Source organism: Acipenser ruthenus, chromosome 13, assembly GCF_902713425.1.
Source record: "Acipenser ruthenus chromosome 13, fAciRut3.2 maternal haplotype, whole genome shotgun sequence".
In the NCBI taxonomy this organism is placed as follows: Eukaryota; Metazoa; Chordata; class Actinopteri; order Acipenseriformes; family Acipenseridae; genus Acipenser; species Acipenser ruthenus.
The window spans coordinates 28,723,448-28,733,532 of record NC_081201.1 but is presented as its reverse complement, the minus strand read 5'-3'; positions in this window follow the sequence as shown (position 1 = coordinate 28,733,532).

Here is a 10,085-nt window from a genome sequence, read left to right as displayed (position 1 = left end):
TGTTTTTGACTTATCTCCAATGAATAATGTACCACATTGGCATGTTAGTAAGGGTAACATTTGGAAGTCTATTGACTACCAGATTAGCATGTGCTACTAAATTATGTATAAGGGCTGGTAATCACTCAATTTTTCCTTTTTTTCAAATTGTGTATTAAATACTTCATATTGTAGCTCCACTAAGAAAGGTTTGCTTAGCATCATGTATGTATAAAAAACACAAGTGTTTCCTGTTTTAAAATATTAAGGCTACATTGCCTACAGCAGAATGTGTTCTACTTTCAGCAAGTAGCTCAATTAACATGTAGACACTGATGCTGTAATGTACAGATGCTGAAAATAGTCGGTCCATGCTATTTTATAGAGCTCTTATCTATAGTCAATCAGAATATATAAAGATAAATATTTTGGGTGGTGAGTAGCAAATTATTACATATTTAAAAATATTTGACGTTGGTATGTTTGCTTTGTTGTGGTGTTTAAGATCTTAATCTGGCCGGGCACCTATAAACTCATTTCACTATTTATTTATTTTTGCTTACACTTGTCTTCACTAATCTATTTCCCTTTTCTATTTGGTGTGTAAAAATTGAAAGCAACATTAACTCTTACAAGGTAACCCTATTTTGTTGCATGGTGTTTGTCTATCTGTTGGGTTAAAAAATAATCTGATGATGTCTCAGCAATACATGTTGTATGAAGTAAAAATAATATTCAAACAGAAAAACAATGTATTGAAAAGTGTATAAATTGCAAGAGCAAATGTGTCTTCGTCAGTTTTGAAAATAAACTGCCTCGTTTTATTCTTCCAAGACTAAAATGTAAGATGTACTTGCTAAAAACATTAAACCTTAGTACCATTTGCACAGCACCTCTGATAACTTTCAATATGGGGGTGTTTCAAAGATCATAATCTCTTGATCCAATTCATGCCAACTCTTAAGAGGTCTCTAGTGTTTAAAATAAGGAATAGGATTGGCTTAAATTGTTTAATGTAGTGTTTCCCGATTTAATGTGATCCTCAGTTGTACTTCTGTATATTCAATGTACACATCTTGACATGGAAGGATACTAAAGTGCCACCTTCTGTTCATCTGTAAGTACATCTTGCTGTTTGCTAGGGTTTTAGAATGGTCGCCAGACAAGTGCTCAAAACTGTATTTCTGTCTTCTGTCTGTATTTTCTCAGAACGGTGATACTGATACTGCTGTACTGAATGAGGTTTTCAATACAGGCATTTAGTATTAAAAGTGTTAAGGGCTGTATGTAACAAGGCATATTAAATTAAGATTATATTTAGAATCTTAAAACAATTGGTCATGTGGTTTTAATTTTATTTATTGTAATATATTTTTATGGTAGATAACAATTTTGTCAAGTATCCAAATAACGAACTTATTGTACTGTTAATCTGCATATTAGTGACGGAAGTAAAAGCAGTTTAGCGGGCTTGTGTGGAGAAGGGTAGAACTGAGTTTTATGGGAATGGAGCATGTCCCACACCCAATGCAGATGTAGTGGCTACTACTCAAGTAATATAATTGTTTTGGTCTTTTTATTTGTTCATTTATATCTTGTGTGGAACTGATATTATTATTATTATTATTTATTTCTTAGCAGACGCCCTTATCCAGGGCGACTTACAATCGTAAGCTATATGATGCCAAAGGTACATATTAAAGCAAGTTTATAAATAATGTTTTCCTCTAGTACCTGTCTCATCCAAGGATTTGACCTTGCAGAATGTGTGTTTTTTTCCGATTGAGATCTGACTCATTTTATATTACAGTATAAAGTCAATTAACTTGGCTAATTCTCAGTGGGACTGTGGCATGAGACATTGAAGTAATGGTACTGTGTACATTAGACCGTGTTTCATTATAGTAATTGAACTACTTATAGTTTTACGTTATAAACCTAAATTAACATTAACATGTTTTCTACATTTTGTTCTCAAAGTAACATACTGTATCTTAGTCCACTGCGTATCAGTCAATTACAGTCTTCCGCAAACATCCGCTGTTTTTGATAGGCTGCTCTGCGATTGGCCCCATGTTTTAGGTTCCTGGGTCATACCAAGGATTGTGGAAGTTACACAGAGGTATGACACACCGGTTTTTGGATGGAACAGTTTCGCGTTTTGATTGGTCACATGAATATGTCGTCACACGAGTGGAAAAGCTTGCAGGCATTTTTAACATTGTAATCAGACAGAGAGAGAGAGAGAGAGTGATCTGCTTTCCACAACCTTATCATTAAAATATAATGTGGTATTACGCTGTACTGATATAACAAACTATGGGTGATTACTTTATATGAATTATCATGTTATGCACAAATGTAAGAATTGGCTTTCTGTGGTGGTGTACTTTTTTCTTTCAAGTAGCATATATCTATAATCGTTTTTGCGATACATTTTAATATAAAATGTATACACTATTGCAGTTTTGTTAGAGGATACATTAGTTTATCGCTAATGTAATCACAGTTGTACATATAGACTGCCCATGTTTTCATTTACGTCGCAAATTCTGGGCCGCTTTGCTTTTCAGAAAATTTCCCAAATTCTGGGCCGATTTGGTTTGCAGATAACGTCCCAAATTCTGGGTCGCTTTGGTTTTTAGAAAACGTCCCAAATTCTGGGCCGCTTTGGTTTTTAGATAAAGTCCCAAATTCTGGGCCGCCTTGGTTTTTAGATAACGTCCCAAATTCTGGGCTGTTTTGCATTTTCGAATTCAGCCCAGTTTTGGGGACTCAGCTGACAGCGAGTTTCTAAGTCATCCATGCATAGTTTACCATACCGTAAATTCATTTGAGAGTAACCCTTAGTACATGAATCAAAGTTAATGTATTTTTTACTCTCCCCAGAAAACATTTAGGAACATTTAGCTTTTCCACTCGTGTGACGACATATTCATGTGACAGACATGGACCAATCAAAACGCGACACTGTTATGCGGTTTCATCCCAAAAACCGGGCCTGTGTCATACCTCCATGTTACGGTCAGAAAACATTAGCCAATAAGAATTTCTGTAACATGTAGTACTTAAAAAAAACAAAAAACAAAAACAAACAAAAAAACAATCAAAAGTATACGGATTATCGGGTCACTCTAACATCAGAGGATGCATCCAGTACTTTTTACAAAAGATTAAACTCGGTGTATGAACTGTATGTTCATTCCGGAAACAACTGCCCTTTCAAAACAAGACAAGTGGTTGTGGTTGCTCGGTTCAGTTTGATAGTGTAAATGTGGTAATTTGAGTAAGATTGGGAAATTTAACAAAAGCTGTAAAAAATTGGATTTGTCATATATATATGACAACTCGCAATTTATTTCGGAGTTTTGGTGCATGCCACTTAACACAGACAACAGCGAGAGTTTTCTTTCAGTTGTATGTTGTGATATAACGGGGGTGGAGGCGAGTGACATTTAATGTATGCATACACCTACTGAAGTATTTTCCAGCCCCCAAAAAAGGGACAGATAATAGGATAATTGTTCATTTAGTACAGTGCTGAAAATGAACATTGGACAAACACTGGGACATACAATATATGCCACTGTAAGGGAGTAACATACATACATTAGGCTATTTGCTAGTGTTCTGTATTCAACCTTTTAACATTTGTTGTGCAAACTCATTTAAAGGAATTTCTAAGCTTGATGATATTTGTCAGTAACCTGTTGATATTGAATTTATGGCACCACTTCCAGCAATGAGGATCTCTCCATTTCTCAAAGTAACAAAGCCTCACTGAGCCCTCCAGCTGCATTAGCCAGACCCTGTGAACCACGGAGCTGCAGTGGGGTAGTTCTGAACAGCCAGACTGGCATAGCAGTCTGCTATGGACTTATCTTCACCCCCTTTCTCCTCAACAAAGACATGGACCTGTCTGGCTGCCAGTTCCTGCTTCCTGAGAATTTCAGTAAGCAGCTTCAAATTGAGGTTCAGTTCTCTGATGCAGGCTCCCCAGTATGTCACTACAACAAGGCAAAAGAACCATACAGTGAACCAATGCAGTGGAAAAACCTACAAGAAAACAAGACCCCAGTTAAACCCATTGCTCCAGAAGGCTGAGCTCCCCATGCTTGTGCCCTGTTTGGAATTTCAAGAGACTTTCCAGAAGATGTTTAACAAATCAGACAAGTGGCAATTTTATAATGAGCAAGATGACTGTGGTTCACCATTTGGCTGTTTATGTCCTGATATCTTCATGAACACCTTTAGCAAACGGATAGTGAGTAACCTAGCAGGAGAGGGCAATGCTGTGATTCTCACTGATGCACGCTGTTTGCCTGGCACTGAAGGCTCTGGGGTGCTGATAAACTCTAGATTGATGCTAACGTGTAGACATGTGATGAATGAGTCACAGTGAAGAGCAGTGCTACCTCTGAAAGGTATAGTTTTTATCGTTTGTCCCTTCTGTTAGATAACATTGCAGGATATTTCTGATATACATAGCAGCAGTCTGGAGTAGTGGTTAGGGCTCTGGACTCTTGACCGGAGGGTTGTGGGTTCAATCCCAGGTGGGGGACACTGCTGCGGTACCCTTGAGCAAAGTACTTTACCTAGATTGCTCCAGTAAAAACCCAACTGTATAAATGGGTAATTGTATATAAAAATAATATGATATCTTGTAACAATTGTAAGTCTCCCTGGAAGGGCATCAGCTAAGAAATAATAATAATATACTTTGATATATATATATATATATATATATATATATATATATATATATATACAGTGCCTTGCGAAAGTATTCGGCCCCCTTGAACTTTGCGACCTTTTGCCATATTTCAGGCTTCAAACATAAAGATATGAAACTGTAATTTTTTGTGAAGAATCAACAACAAGTGGGACACAATCATGAAGTGGAACGAAATTTATTGGATATTTCAAACTTTTTTAACAAATAAAAAACTGAAAAATTGGGCGTGCAAAATTATTCAGCCCCTTTACTTTCAGTGCAGCAAACTCTCTCCAGAAGTTCAGTGAGGATCTCTGTGTCTAGAATCCACCTGTGTGTAATCAAGTCTCCGTATAAATGCACCTGCACTGTGATAATCTCAGAGGTCCGTTTAAAGCGCAGAGAGCATCATGAAGAACAAGGAACACACCAGGCAGGTCCGAGATACTGTTGTGGAGAAGTTTAAAGCCGGATTTGGATACAAAAAGATTTCCCAAGCTTTAAACATCCCAAGGAGCACTGTGCAAGCGATAATATTGAAATGGAAGGAGTATCAGACCACTGCAAATCTACCAAGACCTGGCCGTCCCTCTAAACTTTCAGCTCATACAAGGAGAAGACTGATCAGAGATGCAGCCAAGAGGCCCATGATCACTCTGGATGAACTGCAGAGATCTACAGCTGAGGTGGGAGACTCTGTCCATAGGACAACAATCAGTCGTATACTGCACAAATCTGGCCTTTATGGAAGAGTGGCAAGAAGAAAGCCATTTCTTAAAGATATCCATAAAAAGTGTCGTTTACAGTTTGCCACAAGCCACCTGGGAGACACACCAAACATGTGGAAGAAGGTGCTCTGGTCAGATGAAACCAAAATCGAACTTTTTGGCAACAATGCAAAACGTTATGTTTGGCGTAAAAGCAACACAGCTCATCACCCTGAACACACCATCCCCACTGTCAAACATGGTGGTGGCAGCATCATGGTTTGGGCCTGCTTTTCTTCAGCAGGGACAGGGAAGATGGTTAAAATTGATGGGAAGATGGATGGAGCCAAATACAGGACCATTCTGGAAGAAAACCTGATGGAGTCTGCAAAAGACCTGAGACTGGGATGGAGATTTGTCTTCCAACAAGACAATGATCCAAAACATAAAGCAAAATCTACAATGGAATGGTTCACAAATAAACATATCCAGGTGTTAGAATGGCCAAGTCAAAGTCCAGACCTGAATCCAATCGAAAATCTGTGGAAAGAACTGAAAACTGCTGTTCACAAATGCTCTCCATCCAACCTCACTGAGCTCGAGCTGTTTTGCAAGGAGGAATGGGCAAAAATTTCAGTCTCTAGATGTGCAAAACTGATAGAGACATACCCCAAGCGACTTACAGCTGTAATCGCAGCAAAAGGTGGCGCTACAAAGTATTAACTTAAGGGGGCTGAATAATTTTGCACGCCCAATTTTTCAGTTTTTTATTTGTTAAAAAAGTTTGAAATATCCAATAAATTTCGTTCCACTTCATGATTGTGTCCCACTTGTTGTTGATTCTTCACAAAAAATTACAGTTTCATATCTTTATGTTTGAAGCCTGAAATATGGCAAAAGGTCGCAAAGTTCAAGGGGGCCGAATACTTTCGCAAGGCACTGTATATATATATATGTATGTGTGTGTATTATGTGATGCTTTCCTTTGCTATGTGGAACTATAAAAGAAAACACACTAAGAATGTATGTGATACTTGCTAGAGATGTACTAAACTTTTTTTTTAATTGCTTTTAATACCGTTTCTATTTTGGATAACATTTGGCCAGAAGGTTGCACAATGTGCTAAGTTTAAATTACAGTCGAGAGAAACTGCAGTGCTTTTGCTGTGTAAGAAGTGATCATCTTGTTTTTCAGTTTCCTCTCTGTGGTAGGAGAAGTGATTTTTTCAACAAATAAATACTCAGCATGTGACATAGCTGTGGTGCAGCTCCAAACTGATTTTCCTGACAATACTGTGTCTGAGCTTGCTTCCAGCTTTAGCCCAGGTACTGTATTGTTGTAATCTATTTTTTGACAAATAATTTGTGTTCGAGGTCCTGTTGTTATACCTGCTACCTTTAACTGGGATGACTATTAAACTAACCATACAGCATGTTGGATAGAGAGCCACTGGTCACGTCAATGAATTGATGGGTAACAACAGTGTACTAGTGGGCTAGTAAGGACATTTGCATTTGTTATTTGCCAATATGGAATACCTTCTGGAATATCCCATATCCTAAATCTATTCTAAATAATGTATGTTTCTAAGTTTATCCTGAAAGCTGGAAGTGTAACCAGTTTAAGTGATTTCCAATGGTTTTATGCCTGGCTTGAAATAGCTGTTTTAAAATCTATTATCCAGTTAACTGGTAGGTTAAATAGCTGTATTTATTTGTACTGAATGTAGAAACCGTGTATGGGTCATAAATTATTATTGTACTGCCGTAAGCAAAACTGCAGTACAATGAGGATTAGAGGAAATGTGTTTAATTTCAAATTTTGTCAGAACCTACAGCGCAGAGATAAAGAAAGCAGTACAATAATCATTTTTTCAACATAATGATAAGCAAGTATTGAATAATTTCTGTTTTTGTGTTCTAAAACTGATAGTTAGTACAGGCAATCAAAATGCCTATTAAATGTTAATAGATGTATACTGCTGGCAGAGCTCAGAGCTGTGTGCTCAAGCAACAAAGTATTGTCTCTCTTGCAGTTGTTAGATTTGTGCGTCTTTTTTAATTGTCTACAAACCGTCCACAGAATTCTCATATTAGAAGTCTTTTGTGTTTGCTCAGCCTCACTGCAAGATTACAGATCATTTGCATACAAGAATTGTGGAGCATTTTCAGCCAGATATCTTCAGGGTACCACTGAACTAGTGGGACGAATTGCACATTCAAATCTTACTGCAGTTAACGACCACTGTGGAGAATATTAAAACATGTTTTAGGTTATTTTTTGTAATGAACTTCAAATTCATCTCACTGTTTTAAAGCGAGTTTTTATATAAGTCCCATTAGTTTTTGAGGGTACCTGATTGGCTGAGATGATCTTTGAGGTTTATAATCTACACTGACTTTTCTTCCCTAGTACTTGTTGAAGAGCCTTACTTATATGTGTCTTTTTAACCCTTAGGTATTGTATGCAGTAATACCAGAGATACTGCAGCTGGGGTGACGTATCCACACTTCAACTTCAGTATCTCAGTCACCGTCCTGCAGCCACTGCTCAACAAATACGCCCTGACTGAAGATGGAGGTGTCTTTGAGGAGCTGGACAGAGCCAGTGATGTGGTCAGAGATTTGTGGAGGCTGCAAGGCCCTAATTGCCGGGCCCCATGCAGCAAACTGTGACTGTCACAGCACCTGACTGAGACAACTGTTTGATATAGAACTGCTTTTTTAGTTTGAAATTAAATTGTACTTTCTGTACCAGTTTATTCAGTATTGAATTTGAGCTATCCAATATGTGTAGTTTTGTGACTGACACTTTGATATGTATCATATTTGCATGATAAGGTACAAATGATTGCACAAACTAAATCTGAATGGTGTGGCTAAAATCATTCCCCATTAAAGTGGTATTGTTTCCCTCATTGTTTTTCATGAGGGAATGTAAGTTTACAGTTTCTGCTCAAGCTTTTTAAATCGGTGATTCTTAAGGTAATTCCTGGTAGTATATCCAGCAAAGGTTATTTATTTTATTTTTCAGTGGTATGATAATGACATTCTGGGGATAATCCCTGTGTCATCGTGAAAAGAAGCTTTTCAATTTATAGTCATGAAACTATACAAGTTTAGATAGAAAATCCACAGAGCAGAGAAGGCCTTAGCAATAACCATACAGGATTTAGGCCTGATTTATATGCACGTTATCAAATTACTGACTGAACTCAAGAGCATAGCAAAACAATAAAAATAAATATGGCATTTACCGTATTGTTTACTTTATAGCTTGGTTGCTGGATAGAATGACCTGAGGGAATGTAAATAAACTGAACAAGGCCTGGGTTATGTCACACTGCAGAAGACAGTTACCCAGGAATCATATTGTTTGTACAGAACTGAACTTGCTTGTGCGGCACTGTAGCTTTAAGCACAGTCATTTCTTCAGTTGCAATCAGAGATTATTGAAAAACAGTATGCAGTTGTTATTTTTTCGTCTCAGAAATAGTTTGAGCTGCTAGACTCCTGTAGCTCATCATTTTAGGCTCCCAGAGCACATGCTGACAACTGCTGGCTGTGGGGTATTACTTTTAATTTATTGCTGGTGTGAACCACTGCTGTGGATGTCAGGTTAAAAAAAGAAATCAACCCGCAGTGAAAAGAATGGCAACAGCTTTCATGTTATTACTCCAGCATTCTTAGTATGTCACTTAAGTTTGGGAGAAATGTTTGGTAGAAAGTCAGCAAAAGCAATGCCTTGATATGGAGATTGACAACAAAATTATTATTTAAAAATAATAATAATAATGTTTTGACAAATTTCATTGATCCTGTCTTTTCAATTGACTATATACTTCTGTATACACCCCTGCTATGCAGAAGCAATCTGATGAATCACCTATATATAAAAAAGGAAGACCACAGTCTATGAAGTCCATTTTGAGATGGGTGTTTCTCTATATTAAATCATTTTGAAAACAGGGCCCTCATTGTCATTTTATATATTTTCACAGGCACAAAACATTGAAGAGACTCTTTTGCAATCTAAGAGATGTTTTTTTTTTTTTTTGTATACAAAGGAATTTTTAAGGATCTGAACACGATAGAGCTCAGTAAGTGTGTAGCTCAGATCTGAACCCAAGATTCTCCCAGACCCCACAGCCCTGTCTCCATTCATAGGCGTACTGTATGAAAAACTGTTGAGTTAATAAACTTGTACAAAACCTCTAGGTCTTTCTTAACAACCTGTTTCATCAGTTAATACAGTAAGTCACCTCTTTGTTGAGATTGTTCTCGTACTGCTTCTGAAGAGTAGGTGTGGAGCAGTGAAGGTCAGGCCTGGACATGCCAGCTATTGATAATTTACCTTTGTTCGACTTTAATGAGTCTTATTAGAACACAGCTGAACTGATTATTTCCCCTGCAGGAGAGATAGAATGTCAGGGCCTGCTGCCAGTGAAAACAGAAAAGTTTTAACCCTCTGTTACATAGCATCCAGGGACCGGGTTCACAAAGCTTTTCCAGCTAGCAGTCCTGTAAATTCAGTTTTACTTTATAGATGAAAATAAAGTGAAAGAAAAGAAAATGTGTATCTTTTAATCATTTAGACTAGCTGAGTTGATTTCTATAAAACTATATTGTTTTCTGAAACAGAAAAAAATAGCATGCTACTTAGCCAGCTATGTTTTGATAAACTA